This window comes from Pongo abelii, chromosome 9, assembly GCF_028885655.2.
Source record: "Pongo abelii isolate AG06213 chromosome 9, NHGRI_mPonAbe1-v2.0_pri, whole genome shotgun sequence".
NCBI classification, from domain to species: domain Eukaryota; kingdom Metazoa; phylum Chordata; class Mammalia; order Primates; family Hominidae; genus Pongo; species Pongo abelii.
The window spans coordinates 82928791-82951065 of NC_071994.2; the positions used below are offsets into that span (position 1 = coordinate 82928791).

Consider the following 22275-nt stretch of genomic DNA (forward strand, 5'->3'; position numbering starts at 1 on the left):
TGAATTAGAATCTGCACTTTCACAAGATTCCAGGTGATTCATATTCACACTAAAGTATGTAAAGCACTGTTCCACTATAAAACACCTACACTGCATCTTACAAATTTAAATAATGTATGCTTTTGAATGGCAAAATCTATGAAGGAAACTTAACTTTTCTCCTAAGACAGTCTAAAAGCATTTATTAAGATGTGCATATTAATAAAAAAAGGTGTTGCAAAAATACAAAGATATAAATTCAATGATAATAATCATATAGATTAAAATAAAATTCAAGAGATTTAATGACTATATATTAAAAGCTTCAATTTAATGATCATTATATCAAAAGTTTCTGGGTCTTATTTCTTTCTTTATCGGTAACTGAGATATCCTTGGAAAAGAGAAAAGTGGTTTATTTAAGTATTTCACTAACTCTACAAATTTTTTTATGATATCAGCAAAAGTGACACTTAACATAAAAATAACATCGTCCAGGGGAGGAAAACTTTTGGGTGCAAGGTAATCTATATACCTGTAATACTGGCAATTTAATATTTATATCAATTCAATATGTGGTTTTATATAAAAGACTGAATCATTAGACAATTTCCAACTTTAACATTATGATAAATATTCATAAGCCAAACAAAAGAGGTACAGATTCTATTAGATGTTCCATTCCTAGTTTTCTGAAACCTACTATGACATCCCTAATGACAGTTCATCTTTCGGGCATGTGTTAAAGGGTATCTTTCTAACATTTTTCATTTTAGTTTTATTCTTTTCCTTTATAATTGAACACATAGTTTATTGAGTTTAAGGCCATTTAGGATGTGATAAGAGGTGAAAGTTGAGGCAAACTTAATGATCTTCAACTTTCCATAATTTTATTGAATTTATGAAACCCATGTCTCTTCTCCCCAGTCTTTGCAATTTCATTTTTCCCTTTTCCACCTATTTGTATAAAATAATAAAAGCAAAGTGAACAAAATATTAAAATAATTTCACAAATGGATATTGCCTTACAAGCAGAAGTGTCAGCGTAAATAACACTGAATTGCTGGCTTGTAGGTAAAACCATTGTTGGGTAGAATGAAGTGTCCTTACTAAACTGACATAGTTTGAAGTCGTTATAGGAAAATAGTTCGGGGGTATCAATGTATAATGCATGAAAATGCAAGTCTTTAAATGACATCATTTCATTCAATGTCTTTTTGTTGTAAGATTGATGGGGGAAAAAAATAGATTCCCAGCCAGGCCACTGTCTGCGTGGAGTTTGCATGTTTTCTTCATGTCTGCATGGGTTTTCTCTGGATACTCAGTTTTCTGCCACAAAGATGTGCCTGTTAGGTGAAACAGTGTGTCTCAATTGTTCCAGTCTGAGTGCATGTGTGTGTGACTGGCCCTGCAATGGAATAGTGTCCTGTCTAGGGCTGGTTCCTGCCTTGCTTCCTTAGATACCAGGATAGGTGCTGGCCACTCATGCCCCTGAGCTGCAATAAGCAGAGTGGGAAATTAATGATTGCACATATACAAAATATTTTAAAACTTTTTAAAGTATGCTATAATCATACAAATACATGACAGTAAACAATATGCTGCAAAAGCACTCAGGGAGCCCTCCATATTTGTGATTGATTTTAAGCCATGTGGTGACAGGAGGTGCCCCTTAAAATTTTCATTGTGCGGTCAGGCGAGGTGGCTTACGCCTGTAATCCCAGCACTTTGGGAGGCTGAGGCAGGTGGATCGCCTGAAGTCAGGAGTTCGAGACCAGCCTGACAAACATGGTGAAATCCCGTCTCTACTAAAAATACAAAAATGAGCCGGGCATGGTGGCAGGTGCCTATAATCCCAGCTACTTGGGAGGCTGAGGTAGAAGAGTCGCTTGAGTCAGGGAGAAAGAGGTTGCAGTGAGCTAAGATCATGCCACTGCACTCCAGCCTGGGCGACAGAACAAGAGTGCATCTCAAAAAAAAAAAAAAATTAATTGTGCAACATTTATTCCTTCATTTAATCCCCCACCACTACAACCACCATCACTCACTGATTTATCAAAAATTGGATAATTATTTATTTGTATTAATCTTTCTTAAATGTATACATAGCTCACATTTATTACAGTGTTTAATATTAGTAGTATTTTGGGTCTTTATTTAGAAGTTTGGTGATATTTTTGTGACCAGAAATATGCCTTAGGAACTTAAGTTTTGTTTATATCTATTTTATATAGCCTAGGGTAAAGTTGGTTTCCTCAAGTGTCATTTCACTTAAAGCCTCAGTTTTCAATAACCTATCCTCAGCATTAAGTGAGGAGCAACTATACAAAATTTGCAAGAATGAAACTCAGTGACTATCTGTCCATGACTAAATTTATTTCAACAAATTAATATTGAGGATTCACTTTTCAACTAATTTGTATTGAGGTACTATGTTGACTAATAAGATGCACCGTTGTCCTCAATAGATACCGTATTGAAGAGGGAAAGAAAGTAATACAGCCACAAGTGACTGTATTACATTAATGCATTTAAAAGGTAACATTTTAAGACCTTGAATTTCAATGAGTAGAAATAAGAAAGTATGTGTATTTCAAATGAGTAAAATATAATGAACAACAAAAGTAGAAAAATGCAGTGTATTCATAATAAAATACAAGGTAAAAAATTATGGGTCATAAAATAAATAATTATAGCTAATAATTTTTTGGTCATTGACTTTTTTTCATCTCTGACTTTTTATTGCCATTCCCTTTTCTAAGAGACACTTCATTTAATTTTCACAATAACCCTTCATAGTATTATATCTTCTCTGTTTTCATATAAGGAAAGTGTACTTAAGTACAATAACTTGAACAAGGCCATACAACTAGCATGTGGGCAGGAAGAATTGGACCACCACTGTCTGTTTAACCGGAAAGTCTATGTTTACCCATACCCTTACTAAACGACATGCATAGTATACATACCGGGAAGTAATAGGAAGTAAGGCTAGAAAGATTCATCTTATTTCTGGAATTTTGTAATATCTGTGAGTTATTTACGAGTGTTATTACAGGACTTATGCCAAGACATTACCATCTCTACTTTTTCTGACTATGTCTTGTCCCTGCAACTGTTTCTGTTCTCTAGTACACATATCCCAATGTAGTATAGTTATAAAATATATAATTCACTCAAACCAGTCTGTGAATATAAACAATTTCTTTCTTTCTATCTTTTTTCTTTTCTTTCTTTCTTTCTTTCTTTCTTTCCTTCTTTCCTTCCTTCCTTCCTTTCTTTCCTTTTTTTCTTTCTTTCCTTTTTTTTTTTTTTTTTGACAGAGTTTTGCTCTTGTCGCCCAGGCTGGGTACAATGGTGTGATCTCAGCTTACTACAACCTGTGGCCTCCCGGGTTCAAGTGATTCTCGTGCCTCAGCCTCCCGAGTAGCTGGGATTACAGATGTGCCCCACCATGCCTGGTTAATTTTTATATTATTAGTAGAGACTGGGTTTCGCCATGTTGGCCAGGCTGCTCACAAAACTTTGACCTCAGGTGATCTAACCACCTCGACCTCGCAAAGTGCTGGGATTACAGGCATGAGCCACTGCACCCAGCCACATATAAACAATTTCATCTATGTCCATAGCTGTAATATATAGCCTAGATTAGTTTATCACTCAATAAACAAATGTTGAATGGAATCTGGAGAGGAACGAATGGAATCTGAAGAGGTTTTACGTAAGAAAACCAAATCATAGAAAGTATTAAAAAATTGGCACAAAGACATAGCTAGGAAATTAGTGGCACTGGAATTCAAATTCAGGTAGTATGACACCAGAGGTAACATCTCAAATACTTTACACACTGCTTATCTTAACCTGTACCACAACTACCACCAGCACCATTTCTTCCAGGACCACTATTAATATCACAATTGACTTTACAACTATCCTGTCATTTTCATAAAGAGAGAGAATACTGACTTCCTCTCCGAGAGAAAATACTGACTTGATGTTAAAGAAAATTCTCTGCCTTCTAGGGCACCACATCTCTATCTGTTAACAATTATATTTTCTGCAAAGCAACATAATATGGTGATCATCAACAAAACATTTATGAGTAAGTGTTGCAAATTCAATATAAAATAATCAGATAACCTAATGATCATTTGAAAAGTCAACTCCCAGTTGTCTTTTTAAATTTGAGGATTAGATAGAAAATCAAAATATAACTTTTTATAATCAGGTGGCCAAATTAGCAATTACCATTCATTAACATGATTTACATACTTTTATAATACCTGAGGTGGTTAATATTACCTTTTGATAATTTCTTTATAGGTAAAAATATAAGTATCTGTAGGTGTGTTGAAGGTGAACTATTAATAGCTTCATTCCTTCCTGTTAGAATTTCACACATAACCTCTCCATAGCCTTCATGTTGTTAGACCACATTTTAGAGAAGTTCTCATTATAATCATAGCTATTTGGTATTTTGAGAACTAATTACTTTGGCTAGAACCTAGAGTATATCTAAGTACTAAATTATCCTCCAAGTGAAGACAGTCTGAGCCAGATCTAATTACCAGAGAAAACAATAGCATCTTCATACCTTCCCTTAGAAATTGACTAGTTAACTGCTTTACTGTGGAGCCAGCAGAACAAAAAGAGTAATTGAAGCTAGTGTGGCTCAAAATTTGAGAAACAGAAAGTCAAATGATTCATTCCTCTCCTTTTGTGTCCAGTCTATTTTCAGGCATCTCTAAACCTGATTCACTTTATAGGATTTATACTTACTCATTTTTTACAACAAACAATTGAGATATGCTCTACTACTGTCACCATTTTACATAAGAAAACCAAATCATAGAGAGTATTAACAATTTGGCCCAAAGACATAGCTAGGAAACTAATGGCACTGGAATTCAAATTCAGGTAGTATCACACAATTTACCCACTTCTTCTCTTACCTAGACCACAACTACCACCAGCCCTGTTTCTTCCAGGACCACTATTAATACCACAATTGACTGTACTAGTTACTCTTTTATCAAGGATTTCTTCTATATGAAGCATAGTGATAAGGACTTTACTGGTATTAACTTACAAAGCCTCTGAGAAAGCATTGTTATCCCCATTTTGCAGGCTCAGAGAAATTAAAACTCAACCTGCTAAACTAAACCTCTTTGAGCCTAGAACTGAGGCTCAGAGAGATTAAGTAATTAGGATTATGGAGCTAATAAATTCATATGGCCAAGAATCAAATCCAAATCCCTCTGATTCCAAAAACTGGCTCTCAATGTCCAGCCTTTCCTTGCTTTATCTCAGTGTTTCTCAAACAGGGGCAGTAACACTCCCTAGAGGACATTTGGAAATGAGGGATATGTTTTGTGATTGCCTAAAGGCATTGAAAACAGTATTAGAATTTAGTGATGGTGGCCACGAATGCTAAACATCCTTCATTGTGCTGGTATGTCCTACAAATGAAAGATTGTCCCACCCCCATCAAAAACCTCCCACCCAAATGTCAGTCGTGCCCCCTCTGAGAAACACTAAGCTATCACTTCTTTTCCCATAATGGAAGTGTTTCTCGTGTTTTGCATTAGCTAAAGTATTTTCACAAACTGCAGCCATATTTCATATCTAGAGGGGCTGGGAAATGGTGAAGTTACTGTAATGTGGGGTTACATGTAGTAGTGACTTTTCTGAGGCCCTAAGTCAGTTATCACTTAGGTTCCTCCAGGGACGGGGATCACTTTTAATTTTAAAAAGCAAATGAGGGCAACTGACACATAAGTAATGCAACTCAGCTTCTTTGATCCTCTCTGGAGTAATGTAAATTAATTCTGATGATGCCTAAGTCAAATATTCAGTGAGGGAAATATGAGATCGCTGTGCTGCATGATGCAGGAATTGTTTGCTGCTGCTGTTTTTCTTGTTGCTGGTGGTTTATTTGTTTGTTCACTTATATTCCACTTGACAATCTATTTATCTACCTGTACCTATCGCAGCCACCTAAGGTGTTCACACAAAACAACAGTTTGAATCTGTGATTACATTCCTTTTAATTTTACAATCCCCACTTCCAACCATGACAAGTGTTTATTGTTCTCTCATATGTTGTTACTATATGCTAACAAGCAATGATTTCAGAAAGAGAGAAATATCAAGGTGACAACTAAGAAGACAGAGGGTAATTTATCTACCTCACAGGTGAGAAATATACTAAAATCTCTTTAGGTTGGTTATTGTAAATCAAAGGTAGAATTTACCTTGCTTTTGTGTGGAAAAAATAGAAAAAGCAACAACAGTGTCACGTGCCATAGGGCCATGGGTTAAATTACAAAGAGTCTCTTTTGGTTGCCACGTTAATCACCCTCAGGGGATTGGAGCATATTTCTCACAGACGTTATTCTCCCAATGGTCCTGTGAGGTCAAAGTGGCTATTCCACAGATGAAGAAAGTGAGGCTCAGAAAGTTAAGTAGCTTACCTAGGTCATGAACCTAGCAAATGTCAATGCCAGGAGTCTACATCATGATAACCTCTTTCTAAGGCCCACGTTCATCTGATCAGGCCACAGTGAGTTAACCGAGCTCATTAATCCAAGGAGTGGTAAGAGCACCTTACGTTTTGTATATTATCTAAGTATTTTCAACAAACATTTGCATACCATGTGCATTTGTTCTTCATAACACTATCAAGAAGTAGTTAGGGAATCAAGAATTGATTTTTTTCAGAGGAGGACAGTGAGGATCAGAGACATGCAGGAAATTTTCTAAGGTCAAACCCAGCTAGTAATTGGTAACACCATGATTAGAGAATCAGACACCAACATCAAATAAAGTTTTCCAGTACAACAAATACCATCTCTTTGAGAAATAAAGTTCACACTTATAGCCTCAAAAATGCACTTGCCTTTATAAATCAGTTCATTTTCACTAGCCAAAGAATAAGAAGGTTATATTTTTCAAGTAAGTCTTGTGAATATCTACAAATTGGTACTTAGCCATATCAATTGATAATTAGTAATTAAATAATTTTTCCTACAGATGTGTTAGACTAGCTGAAGTGACATCCATTGCTCAACCAAAAACTTTGTGTTCTCCCACGAAAAACACTTAAATTCTCAAGACTTTAGCTTTCTCATAGGCAAAAGACAGATATTTTAAAGCAGAATTAAGAAAGAATTTAAAACAATTGTAAAATATTTTACAAATTTGAATTTATCATACACAAACTTGTTTATACTTCTGTTTCCCATGGTTTCTGTCAAAACTTGTTAAATAGTAGGCTAGCACAAAAATTGCATAAACACAAACACAAGTTTGTTAGTGACCTCATTTATAAAATATATGAATACCATGTTTTTCCACTTTGATATTAAAATTTACAATTCAGGTTTTGATTAACATTTTAGTAAATATTTCTTAAACTTTAGTTTCTTATTGACTAACTTTCGAGAGGAGAAGACAGTCAATGTGGGCGATAATCTTGCTCTGGATTTGGTCTTCCCTTTGGGAAATCCAAGCCAGAATGCAAATATTGCTTTGTTATTGCTCAAAACCTACAACAAATAAAATGGTAAATTTACATCCATCAATACATCCCATTGAGAATAATTTTCTGACTTCCTTAGCATGCCTTTTACAGAAAGAAAAACTTTTGAAGCAATTCTACTCAAAATTTTCCATCCCATCTCTGAGTGGGTTTTAAATAGGAAATATGCTCTTTCAGGATAAACACCTTTATTCTAAGATAACAGCTTTGAGGAGAGACGTGGTAGGAAGCTGGCCCTTCCAAGATGGCTAGAAGTATAGAGAGTCACTGTGAGTCCCAGGATTTAACCACAGAGCTGCTACTGCAGTAGGCATTGTATATACCCCATTAGGAAGAAACCCAAGAACCACCCACAGTCCTCCAGCATTTCTAGAATTAAAGCAAGGAGGCTCATGCATTTAGCCTGATACCAGAAGAAACTAAGAAAAACTATGTGGGAATTTGTAAAAATCTCTTTCCCCAGGGAATAAGAAAATAGTGGGTGGAAGGGCTATAGTTTCCTTTTGTTTTAGTTGATATTGTATGAACTTGCTTTTTTTTTTTTTTTTTTTAAAGAGCTCAATGCTACAGAGCGCAAATTCATCTGTAAGTAGACTATTGGGATTTTTTAAAGGTTATACATTATTCTAATTAGCCTGCAGAGTTTATTCTGCAAGAACTCCAATGTTTTTGAAAACATAATTAATACATCAATATGTGTGAGACCCATAACAATTTTTATCAAATAAGGGAGAGTGAGTGACTGAATGACTCAGTTTCACTATGACTGGTATAGCACTGAGGTGTGAGAAAGCATGATGCATTTATGGAAATGGATACATTGTAGCCATAGAACATAGGAGGTCAGCAGAAGAGAAAGTGTGAGAGGCAAGATGATGTCATATCCTGAAGGGCCTGTGAATGATAACAAAGATCTATCCGGAAGGTGTGGGGCCATTGTATGGAATAGTAAACTATTTAAGGGTTCTGTGTCAAGAATAGTACACTCAATCTCTATTAAAGTTCACACACAAGAAAATGAGATTCAGTTTTAATTTGAAGAACTTCTACTTACGGAGCAAGTGCCACATGCCAGGGGATTCATACAGAACTCATCACCACCTCGTATGCTAAGCATCATTCTCCCCATTTTACAAATAAGAAAACTAAGGCTCAGACATGTTACGTAACTTGTTCAACGACTCACACAATAAGTGGTGGAGCGGAGTTTTATGGAAACCTGATTCTTCAAACCTAGGTTATTGATCTCCATGCAGCACTGAGTCAGGGAGAAGGTCAGCTGTATGAAATAAATGGCAGTGTTGATATTTATAATGAGAAGGCCTCATGTTTTCCTGCCTGAGATGGTTTATTAGTAGTCCTACCTGGAACTCTTCACATCTGTGCTGTCCAAAAAGGTAGCTACTAGTGCTCCTGTGGCTACTGAGACTTGAAATGTGTCTGGTCCAGATATGCTACAAGTATAAAATAAACATCACAGTTTGAAAATTTAGAATATAGAATTTAAAATATAGAAATAGAATGTACTTTAATATTGTTATATAGTTTATATGTTGAAATGATAATGTTGGGGATATATTTGGGAGTTAAAGAAACTGTTTTTAAAATTAATTTTACCTATTTCTTTTTACTTTTTTAAACATAGCTAATTTTAAAATGTAATTTACACGTGTAGGTCACTTTATTGGACAGTACTGGTTCAGATCCTAAGAGAATAGAGATGATAAGATACTCTTCGCCTTTGAAGGCCTTGCCTTTTTTCATAGGATGGAAAAGATTCAAGGATATGTGGCTGTTGCTGAACTTCTCTTTTAAAAACGAGAGCTTCTTTTGGTTGCCTGAGCCATGATGAGGCCATCACCCTGGGCCCTGGGCTAGGAAAAAGTTAGTTATAATTCCACTTTCTCTTGTCTTAACTAAGAGGAGTCCTATAAAAAATTAATTGCCTTCCAGTATTACAGTATTTTCATTTGAAAAATGGGAATAGGAATATCAACCCCAAGTTATTGTATGGAAATTAAATGAATGAATCCATTCAAAGTGCCCATCTCACAGATTAGTTTGTGAGAAATGCTCAATAAATGTAAATTTGCTTCCTCTGGTTCCCCTTCCTCTTTCTGTGTCTGTCACTAAAGGCTACCAAGCCAGTCGCCCTAAAAACGTTATCTTTCTTATTGTGCCATGGATGATTTTTTTTCTAAGCTCAAGTTTTCTCCTGCATATCATCACCCAGTAAATGCTAAGAGTGTTGCTATTTTTAAAGGTCAGCAGCTTGGGACTGAATTTATATCAAAGATGAAAAATATCTCAAAGTAAATTCAATTTACAAATATTTACTTGTTGGTATAATTTTTTCAATTTAGTGAACAAAATGCTAAAATTTGATGAGCAAACTAAGTTGTACATGGCATTATTTTTGTTTTTAAGGTAGCACAAGGCTTAGAAAAGTCAATATTGTTTTTCTATCCTTTTCTCACATAATTTCCTTTATTGAAGCTTCCCCCAAAGTTTCCTCTTTCTTCAGCTTAAAAATTTGAAGAACTTCCTATTTCTGAATAGATCCTAAAAGGCTGATGGCAAATTTTTCTGGTTGTGGTCTTTGACTTGTAACTAAATGTTCATTTATACAATACTCATTGAGTCACTTGATAAATATTTATTGAACACCTGTTATGTGCCATGAACTGCCAGAAGTGAAGGGAATATAGTGTTTAAAAAGTCAGATTCAGTACCTGTACTCTCAAATCCTATACGTTACAGAAACAGACCCAGGTTCCATAGGTAACAAAGCATAACAAGAGACAATGAGGGAGAAGACACAAGAACTAAGGGAATATAAAAAGGGAGTTGACCCAGGCTGTGGGTGGTGACACATGCCTACAATCCCAGGACCGTGGGAGGCAGAGGCAGGAGGATCTCTTGATGCCAGAAATTTGAGACCAGCCTTAGGAAACATAATGAGACCCTGTCCTTAAAATAATTAAAATAAATAAATAACCAGGCACGGTAGCACACTCCGGTAGTCCCAGCTACATTGAAGGCTGAAGTGGGAAGATCAGCCAAGCCCAGGAGTTTGAGGTCACTGTGAGTTATGATTGTACCACAACACACTAGCCTGAGCAACAGAGCGTGACAAAAAGAGAGAGATTTGATTGTAGGGTACGGGAAGTCATTCCTGAAGCAGTAATGTTTATAGCAAGACTATTAGAAGAAACAGCAGTAGGCTAGACAGATATTGTCCCAAACCACATCCATGGCTCCACACTCCAAAAACATTGCCACCTGTTGTTGCATCATGAAAAATAAATTAAAATTGGGCATTCTGGAAAGTCACTTTTGTCCAAGAGATGTCAATATGAAGACCAGAGTGATACGTATATTCATATGTAATTAATTTCTCAAAACTTCATCCAGGATCATGCTACACTTGAATAGTATCTTGTGGAAGTTATGGTCCTGATATCTTTTAAAAGGGGTAGTTCATCTCTGAATATTAAGTAAATATTGGAGTATCTCAGAAGGCATATAAAACAAGCTTTCAATGACCTGTAAAAGCACTCTCTTAATGGAATTCCAGGTATTATTTAGTTTTTTATTAAGTGAATTAATTCAGAAACATTCTACATTTAGAGGGAAAAATCCTCCGAGAGTCATTCTCCAAAGACTACATCATCAAGAATACCTGCGAGCAGATATAGACAGTCTCTCATTAAAAATGGTAGAAGTTTTTGAGTGTATAATCATTTCAAACTTATTAAACACTTTTCTTGCTTGCTTGCTTTTTTTTTTTTTTGAGGCTGAGTCTTGCTGTGTTGCTCAGGCTGGAGTGCAGTGGCTACTCACAGGCACAATCATAGTCTACTACATCCTTGAACTCCTGGCCTCAAGCAATCCTCTCACTTCGGCCTCCAGAGGAGCTGGGACTACGGATGCTTGCCACTATGCCGGATTTGAACACCTACTTGATTCTGGGTGCTTCGTTATACCGAATCTTTTTATTAGGTGCTTTTATTCTCAAACTACCCTCCAAAGGAGAATTTCTTACCCACATTTTAAATTGAAAAAAACGTAGAAGATGAGTTTGATTGTTCCAGCCCACAGAAAAAATAAAATAGTAGTAAATGTATACATCAGTCTGAATTTCTGACTCTTGATTAAGCCTAGATTGACTAAACAAACATTGATTAAGTTATTAATGGCTGAATGGGGAAAGAACCACACATGGTCTAGGTTGTGTTGGTATTTAGAATGGAACCCCAGATACCATTCATTGTAGTGAGGAACCTTCACTAAATACCCCAGTATTCTAAAACTGCTCCTTGAAAACTACCTTTAGAGAATTAAGGACCGCTGCCTTAGAGGGAAAGAAACAGCTATAGAAGACACATAATAAAATATGGTTTCTATGACTGAAGTCTTGGCATTCCTCAATAATGCTTCTCAGGAATCACTTTGTAAAATATAGGCAAATTTGACCATATGTCACCCCCACCCCATCCATATACTTTGTTTGTTTGTTTGTTTGTTTGTTGGGATGGAGTCGTGCTCTGCCTCCCAGGCTGGAGTACAATGATGCGATCTCAGCTCACTGCAACCTCTGCCTCCCGGGTTCAAGCGATTCTCATACCTCAGCCTCCTGATAGCTAAGATTACAGGCTCCTGCAACCATGCCTGGCTAATTTTTGTATTTTTAGTAGAGATGGGGTTTTGCCATGTTGGCCAGGCTGGTCTTGAACTTCTGACCTCAAGTGATCTGCCCGCTTCAGACTCCCAAAGTGTTGGAATTACAGGCGTGAGCCACCGTGCCCGGCTCCACATATTTTTAAAACCTTTATGTCTAAGGGTAAAGTAAAATCTCTTTTTTTAAAAAAAAATTTTATTATTATTATACTTTAAGTTTTAGGGTAAAAGTGTACAATGTGCAGGTTAGTTACATATGTATACATGTGCCATGCTGGTGTGCTGCACCCATTAACTCGTCATTTAGCATTAGGTATATCTCCTAATGCTATCCCTCCCCCCTCCCCCCACCCCACAACAGTCCCCAGAGTGTGATGTTCCCCTTCCTGTGTCCATGTGTTCTCACTGTTCAATTCCCACCTGTGAGTGACAACATGCGGTGTTTGGTTTTTTGTCCTTGCGATAGTTTACTGAGAATGATGATTTCCAATTTCATCCATGTCCCTACAAAGGACATGAACTCATCCTTTTTTATGGCTGCATAGTATTCCATGGTGTATATGAGCCACATTTTCTTAATCCAGTCTATCATTGTTGGACATTTGGGTTGGTTCCAAGTCTTTGCTACTGTGAATGGTGCCGCAATAAACATACGTGTGTATGTTTCTTTATAGCAGCATGATTTATAGTCCTTTAGGTATATACCCAGTAATGGGACGGCTGGGTCAAATGGTATTTCTAGTTCTAGATCCCTGAGGTATCGCCACACTGACTTCCACAATGGTTGAACTAGTTTACAGTCCCACCAACAGTGTAAAAGTGTTCCTATTTCTCCACATCCTCTCCAGCACCTGTTGTTTCCTGACTTTTTAATGATTGCCATTCTAACTGGTGTGAGATGGTATCTCATTGTGGTTTTGATTTGCATTTCTCTGATGGCCAGTGATGGTGAGCATTTTTTCATGTGTTTTTTGGCTGCATAAATGTCTTCTTTTGAGAAGGGTCTGTTCATGTCCTTCGCCCACTTTCTGATAGGGTTGTTTGTTTTTTTCTTGTAAATTTGTTTGAATTCATTATAGATTCTGGATATTAGCCCTTTGTCAGATGAGTAGGTTGCAAAAATTTTCTCCCATTTTGTAGGTCGCCTGTTCACTCTGATGGTAGTTTCTTTTGCTGTTCAGAAGCTCTTTAGTTTAATTAGATCCCATTTGTCAATTTTGGCTTGTGTTGCCATTGCTTTTGGTGTTTTAGACATGAAGTCCTTGCCCATGCCTATGTCCTGAATGGTAATGCCTAGGTTTTCTTCTAGGGTTTTTATGGTTTTAGGTCTAACATTTAAGTCTTTAATCCATCTTGAATGAATTTTTGTATAAGGTGTAAGGAAGGGATCCAGTTTCAGCTTTCTACATATGGCTAGCCAGTTTTCCCAGCACCATTTACTAAATAGGGAATCCTTTCCCCATTGCTTGTTTTTCTCAGGTTTGTCAAAGATCAGATAGTTGTGGATATGTGGCGCTATTTCTGAGGGCTCTGTTCTGTTCCATTAATTTATATCTGTGTTTTGGTACCAGTACCATGCTGTTTTGGTTACTGTAGCCTTGTAGTATAGTTTGAAGTCAGGTAGCGTGATGCCTCCAGCTTTGTTCTTTTGGCTTAGGATTGACTTGGCAATGTGGGCTCTTTTTTAGTTCCATATGAACTTTAAAGTAGTTTCTTCCAGTTCTGTGAAGAAAGTCATTGGTAGCTTGATGGGGATGCCATTGAATCTATAAATTACCTTGGGCAGTATGGCCATTTTCACGATATTGATTCTTCCTACCCATGAGCATGGAATGTTCTTCCATTTGTTTGTATCCTCTTTTACTTCATTGAGCAGTGGTTTGTAGTTCTCCTTGAAGAGGTCCTTCACATCCCTTGTAAGTTGGATTCCTAGGTGTTTTATTCTATTTGAAGCAATTGTGAATGGGAGTTCACTCATGATTTGGCTCTCTGTTTGTCTGCTATTGATGTATGAGAATGCTTGTGATTTTTGTACATTGATTTTGTATCCTGAGACTTTGCTGAAGTTGCTTATCAGCTTAAGGAGATTTTGGGCTGAGACGATGGGGTTTTCTAGATATACAATCATGTCATCTGCAAAAAGGGACAATTTGACTTCCTCTTTTCCTAATTGAATAACCTTTATTTCCCTCTCCTGCCTAATTGCCCTGGCCAGAACTTCCAACACTATGTTGAATAGGAGTGGTGAGAGAGGGCATCCCTGTCTTGTGCCAGTTTTCAAAGGGAATGCTTCCAGTTTTTGCCCATTCAGTATGATATTGGCTGTGGGTTTGTCATAGATAGCTCTTATTATTTTGAGATACGTCCCATCAATACCTAATTTACTGAGAGTTTTTAGCATGAAGGGTTGTTGAATTTTGTCAAAGGCCTTTTCTGCATCTATTGAGATAATCATGTGGTTTTTGTCTTTGGTTCTGTTTATATGCTGGATTACATTTATTGATTTGTGTATATTGAACCAGCCTTGCATCCCAGGGATGAAGCCCACTTGATCATGGTGGATAAGCTTTTTGATGTGCTGCTGGATTCGGTTTGCCAGTATTTTATTGAGGATTTTTGCATCAATGTTCATCAAGGATATTGGTCTAAAATTCTCTTTTTTGGTTGTGTCTCTGCCTGGCTTTGGTATCAGGATGATGCTGGCCTCATAAAATGAGTTAGGGAGGATTCCCTCTTTTTCTGTTGATTGGAATAGTTTCAGAAGGAATGGTACCAGCTCCTCCTTGTACCTCTGGTAGAATTCGGCTGTGAATCCATCTGGTCCTGGACTCTTTTTGGTTGGTAAGCTATTGATTATTGCCACAATTTCAGAGCCTGTTATTGGTCTATTCAGAGATTCAACTTCTTCCTGGTTTAGTCTTGGGAGGGTGTATGTGTTGAGGAATTTATCCATTTCTTCTAGATTTTCTAGTTTATTTGCTTAGAGGTGTTTGTAGTATTCTCTGATGGTGGTTTGTATTTCTGTGGGATCAGTGGTGATATCCCTTTTGTCATTTTTCATTGCATCTATTTGATTCTTCTCTCTTTTCTTCTTTATTAGTCTTGCCTTCCACCATGACTGCAAGCTTCCTGAGGCCTTTTACCGGAAGCAGATGCTGGCACTGTGGCTCTTGTATAGTCTGCATGAGTGTGAGCCAAATACACCTCTTTTCTGTACAAATTACCAAGCTTCATTTATTCCTTTATAGCAATGCCAAACAAACTAACACACTGATCTACAGTTAACATACACAGAAGTCACTGTGAACCACATGCATTTATCTTACTAAGTCCAAACCATATCTTTGTATGTAAGAATTAAATTTCTGTATATGTATGTATGTGTGTATGTATCTATTTACCTCTTGAACTCCAGTTTCCCTTTGGATCTCTAACATTCTCCTGGGAACTCCAATGCCACTTTTTTTGGAAAAAAATGTATGGTAGGAGAAAAGCCGGAGTACATAGGGACACAGGTTCAGATCAGTTACATTTAAAATACATTAATCTTGCAAATCCTACAAAATATGTGACCATAAGAATGCATTACTAAGTCCAGCACTTTGAGAGGGTCTATGCATATAAAGAACCCCAAAGCATAAGCTTGACACTGGCTTTATAATAAATCTGCTTTGGGATACAAAAGAACAAATATATATCTTTTAAAATCCTTTATTCCTAGTCCTGTGCCTGACATGTAGTAGGCCTACAAAACATAATTATTAAGTGACTCATTCAAATTCAGACATGTTTGAGTTTTGGTCATATCTTTATAACCCATGATTCACTTAGTAATAATAATAAAAGAGAAAGAAACAAAAGAAATAGTTGCCCACATTATGAGTGATATGTTCAGATTAAAACAAAAGAAAACAATTTCAATTGGTGCTATGTGTATCATCAGACTATTACTATTGTTATAAATATCCTAATTCTGTCCCTGAGTATTCTTGAGAGGTCATTTTCCTCTGTATGATCTGGAGAGAATAGAGAATTTAGCTTTTGAAATACTTTTTCAGAAAGGAGTTACTAATATCAGGATTGTGAGACCAAAGGTCATGAATGGTAATAAAAATTAAGGGATCTATGCCTACCAACAGGTAGATGGATAAACAAACTCTGGTATCCACACAATGGAATACTACTCCAGAAATAAAAAGGAATATACCAATGATACATGCTGTAATACAGATGAGGCTTCAAATAATTATGCTGAGTTAAATAAGCCAGACAACATAATACATTATTCCATTTTTATAAAATCGTAAAAATTGCAAACAAATTTATGACAGAAAGCAAATTAGGAGTTTCAAGAAGGGGGCACCATTGGATAGGAGCTATATTCCAACAGGACAACAGGGAATTTTGGGGATGATGAGTGTCTTTATTATCTTATTATGGTGATGAGTTCATGAGTATAAATCTATGTCACAACTGTCAAGTCACATATTTTAAATATGTCCAGTTTATTTTCTATCAATTATACCTTAGTAAAGCTGTTTAAAATGTCAAAGAGTCATGTATTTATTGTTGTGTTACCAAAATAAAAGTAATTAATCAGCATATTATACCACAGGCCCTTGAAATTGTAGACCCGGATATGTCCTGGATGTGTCTTCATTTACCCAGATTTGTTAGTCTGCTTATGTAAGTCCTTACAGTGCTACACCAGCTCCTTAGCATCTTCTTAGATTTTTAAAGGGCACTATTAGCAGAACATCCTTCTCAGCATCTCTAAAGAATCCCTAATTCTAAAGTGTGCTCATGGCCAAGAGGGATTTGACAAAGCAAATAACAGCCTATGTAATGAAAGAACAATCCTTATTCTAAAACAAATGCATGCAATTCCAAGACAAATTGATGGGATGAAACCCCATTGCCTTAGATCAACCTTTGAACACATATGACACAAGGTCATTTTAAGTGAAAGAATACGTGCTTTTTCAAAAGAAAACCAAAGTAATTATCAGATTAGTCTTAAGGAAATTCCAGCTCTTTATTAAACATCTTGATATTTGCATTGGAGACCTCTGCAAAATTGACTTCAAGCCCTTAAGATCTGGGGAGGGCTTTTATATGAATGATCTGCACCAGATACTGGGGTCTGCTTTGCCTCATTTTTACGCCATGTGGGATATTCCTTGAAGGATTGCATGAAAAAATATTAGTAACTAAGAAATAGTATTAAAATAAATATAACTTGACTTCTTTTAATTCATGTTATTTTGGGAAAAAGTATTTACATGTAATTTCAAAACAACAGGAGATAGTCACAACCAGGGCAGTTCAGTTGCATATCCTAACAATAACTCGCATCTGTGTAATGCTTGTCTCAGTCAAGCATTATTTATTGTAAAATCAAGCATACTTATTGAAAAATCATGCCAGGTGATAAGTAAGGCAGGTATTAATTTTCACATTTTATTTTAAAAATAAATGACTCTCATATATTCACTAGAGTTTCATATTCATGAAATTTCATTATAAATTGAGAAGTGAAATTTGTCCTTTATAGTCTTCCTTAGTCCATCATCCTCTGATAGCAACAACCTGGTACTTCTATACTTTTGCCTTTATCCTGTGCTTACACAGACAGGTTTAGACATTGGAGTGTTCTTCTTTCTTATGCTGTCCTTGACTTTCTGGGTTCCCTCAGCACTCTGTTCTTTCAAGGCTCAGTCTGAGCCTTTGTTTCAAGGATCGTATGGCATGTAATATGTTTCCACTGATGAGTTACCTCCTTATTGATTTTCTGACCCCTACTTTTGTAGGTTTAATTACTTCCCCTAAAGATAGATATAAGTAGTACTTAGTACATATTGCTTCTCTTGCCCTTTAAACATAAAAATATTCGAATGAAAACATTATTATATATACATATATTGTTCCCCAACTAGACTCTGAGTTTCTCCACATCGGACTAAAATAATTTACAACTGTTAGGAATTTCCTGGAGTTAGGCTGACCACAGTTTGAGTGTTATGTTATCTCTAACACTTACTAGGAATCTGGTTTTAGTGAATTTGCTTAATCCTTTACTGTCTCCTTGTTTTTTTTCATGTATAAAATAGAAATTATGATATCTGGCTTGCTGGGATGTGCTAAAGACTATATCATAAAATAATGTCTGTAAGGCATACCTGGTACATAATATGTGTTCAATAAATGATAACTAATTTTAATGTTGTTTTGCTATTATTGCTTTCAAAGTGAGAGTTGATACCCAGGAAATCAAAATGTGTTTTTTAAAAGCTTTCGGTTACTCCCCAAGTGGTAACTCTTTGCAGATTTTCAGGCAGAAGAATACAGCAGAGATCATGGAACAATATTTCTGAAAGCAAACTGACCCTCACAAACATATTGGCTTGATCTGACAGACCTAGCCATAGTGCAAATGAAGAGAATTGAAGCCGGAATGAGCTATCTGGGGTCCTCTGAGGCATCAAGTCCATAGGAGATAATGAAAACATACATCACTCGTACCCTTTCAGGCCAACTGGGCTATTGAACATAACAGGAGCATAATGGCTTTCCTGGTGTCAGAAATTCTCCACCCCTGCCTACAGGTAGTTCATCAAATTGCTCCGTGCTTATTGCTTCAATCTGCATTGATCTTTAATACGCCCTAAAAGCCTGAATCCCTTCCCTCAGAACTTTCAAGCCTCAGAAAACTGTTGTGCCTGACTGCTGTACTCACTAAATGACAAAGACCCTGAAAGTTGAAAATAAAGCCTGCTACACTATAGAAGGAAAAAAAAAAAAAAAGACAGAAGGGAAGGCATGTTAAAAATAAACAGTTTCAAAGATTTCATGAAAAAAAGTCAGTGCAATTTGCAACTTCATTTGTTCCAGTGACAAGCTGATAAAATGTTGGTGGTACAAATGCATCAGAAAATTTGACACAAATTGAAAGTGACTACACATTCCATTATCCCCAACTCCCTTGGTAATGGAAAATGATTGTTAAAGACAGTTTCTAATATGTCTTAGAAGCATGAGGCTGTCTATGGGAAATAATACCCTCGATTATCAGGAAAGATAAGCATTCCAAAGGAAGCAAGGGCTACAGTAATTCTATGATCCAAACCTCACTATTCTGACTACTGGCTGTGCAAACACTTTCATTAAGCAATATTAAAATAAGCAAAGAAAATTTCTACCAGTGGAACACATTTAAAAATTGGGTATAGAAGTGACTCATGGGGCAGTGAGTCATTAACAAAAAAGGCAATGTGGTCAGTCAATAATTAAAGCTTGCCAAGATATTTATTGCGATTTTCCTAAAGAGTCTTTCCATATATTTATATGGTATTCTATTCATGGAAAGCAATTATTTAAGAGAAAATTTTAAAATATGACATCAAATCATTTTTTTTTCTAGAAAGTTTTGAAAGAAACGGGAGTATAATTAGAATCTATTATGTGGTCTTTTGAATTAATTTCATTATTTTAGAATGTAGCTTTGTGACATTAGTATTGTATGTCTCATGCAAAGAATAATTATACAATGTAACAATCAAAGCCTCTAGAAGCTTAATAGTTGGAAAAGGTAAAAGGATATGAAATGCTTATGATAATACTTAAAATAATATCATATGAGAGTGCTTCTTTTCTTTATTTTACAGTTGGAAAAATTGATCTCAGAGAAATTAAAGCTACTTCCCAAGGCCATCCAACTGATAGGTGGTAAAGGTGGAATTTGGATTTAAGTCAACTTCACTTGAAACACTTAATTATTTCTTCTGTGCCATCCACTTTCTATAGATTTCCAGTCCTGTATTTTATTCAATTCTGAATATATCTGCTTTATAGCATTCTTCAAAATCATATAGTAATTCAAAGAATATATTCAGATTCATTGATTTGAAAAGTTCACTCACTCAAGTCATTCAAAAACATTTACTGAGAACTTACTAGTGCTTAAGTGTCCTTCTTGGACATTCACCAATGATCATAATTACAATAATAACGGGATTAGAACTCTTTCAAGTGCAAGTAGGAGAAACCCAATCTGGACTAACTTCAGCAGCACAAAGAGATGTATTGATAAGATACTGGAGATGTTCCCATGAGGAAAGAAAGTGCCACAGGAGTCAGGGCAGCTTTGGGGCTCTAAGAGATTTGTTTCTGTGCTTTATCTAACCATGACTCTACTCTTAGTCTTCATGTCTCCTTTTCACTTCTGTTTGGGAGTACTGCTATAACAGAATACCACAGACTGAGTAATTTATAATGAAAATAAGTTTAGTAGCTCATGGTTCTGGAGGCTGGGAAGTTTAAGATTGAGGGGCTGGAATCTTGCAAGGGCCTTCTTGCTGCATCCTTCCATGGCTGAAGGGCAAAGAAAGAACAAGAGGAAGACAGAAAAGGAGACCAGGCTTGCCCTTTTATAATGAACCTACACCTGTGGTAACAGCATTAATCTATTCACTCTGTCCTCCTATCCTAATCACCTCTCATTAGGCCCCACCTCCCAACACTGTTTCACTGGGGATTAAGTTTCCAATGCATGCCTTTATAGGGGACATATTCAAATCATAGAACTATATAACAGGCATTATTCTGGACATTTTATATGTGTTATATTATTAAATCTTCACAATAATTATATAATCTGCCCAATAAACATTAGCTAATTAAGGTTTAGAGATGGCAAATTGCTCAAGGAATTATAGTCAGCAACTAGGTAAGGCTGGATTGACACAATGTATGTCTGATCTAGGTCTTACAAGATCTATGCTGCCTCCAGCTTGGGCATAGAATTTTTGCCGTTCTGTGCTGCCTCCAGTTTGGGAAACTTAGTACCTTTGGGCTACTATAACAAAATATCACAAACTGAGTAGCTTTGAAAAAGCACTTACTTCTCATAGCTCTGAAGGTGAAAAAGTTCAAGATCAAGCCAGCAGATTCAGTGTCTAGTCGGGCCTACTTTGTTCATAGATGTCTGTCTTCATGTGTCAGAAGGGCTGTGTCCTCATGTGACAGAAGGGTTACAGGAGTTCTCTGGGCTCTTTTTTATTTTTTATTTTATTTTATTTTATTTTGAGACGGAGTCTTACTCTGTCACCCAGGCTTGATGGAGTGCAGTGGCAGGATCTCAGCTCGCTGCAAGCTCCACCTCCCAGGTTCACGCCATTCTTTTGCCTCAGCCTCCCAAGTAGCTGGGACTACAGGTACCTGCCACCACGCCTGGCTAATTTTTTGTATTTTTAGTAGAGTCGGGGTTTCACTGTATTAGGCAGGATGGTCTCGATCTCCTGACGTTGTGATCCGCCCGCCTTGGCCTCCCCAAGTGCTGGGATTACAGGCGTGAGCCACCGCGTCTGTCCCGGCTCTTTTTATTTAACTTAATTTAATTAACTATTATTTCTTTTTTTTAGAGACTGAAACTTGCTGTATTGTTAAGGCTGGATTGCAGTGGCTATTCATAGGGGCAATTATAGCACACTGTGGTCTGGAACTCCTGGGCTCCAGTGATCCTCCCACCTTACCCTCTTAAGTAGCTCAGACTACTACAGCAACAAGCCACTGTTTTCAAACTCTAGGGTCTCTTCTATAGGGTCACTAATTTCATTTATGAGGCAACACCATTATGACCTAATAACCTCCTAAAGGCCCCACTGGGAATTAGAATATCAGTATATGATTTTGGGCATATTCAATCTGCAACAGAACCATTTTTATTTTGTTAACCATTACTATACATGATGTGGTTTGTAGGTCCCGAGTGCCCTATTTTGTTAATATATTAGTATTTAATGTCCTTAAAATACAGGATTTTGAAGCAAATGTCCTATATCAGATGTATCTGAGTAAAAGTATCATACCTATAATTTAGGCCCTTAATCATTTAAGGAAGCCACTGAATTAATTTAAAACAAATACTAGCATCAACATAGTTAATCCTGTTTATGCTTTGGATCAAATATAATACTCAAACCTTTTCTTATAGCCTGATGCGAAAGCAGGGGTTTATCTCTTTTTGAAATTAAACACTTGATACTTTCTACCTTTATCCCCTATGCTGAGTTTTATGT

The 22275-nt window shown here is 36.5% G+C and overlaps 1 protein-coding gene and 1 long non-coding RNA gene across 4 annotated transcripts in view; both read right to left on the reverse strand.

Annotated features, from left to right (window-relative positions):
- TENM4 (teneurin transmembrane protein 4) overlaps window positions 1-22275 on the reverse strand; it is a 3040222-nt gene that overhangs the window by 2205935 nt on the left and 812012 nt on the right. The window lies entirely within an intron of this gene.
- LOC134759421 (uncharacterized) lies at window positions 8676-21811 on the reverse strand. The gene is made up of 3 exons (XR_010135520.1): window positions 21100-21811; window positions 8884-8973; window positions 8676-8798 (listed from the first exon to the last, which is right to left on the reverse strand). It is a non-coding gene; the product is annotated as an uncharacterized LOC134759421 (long non-coding RNA).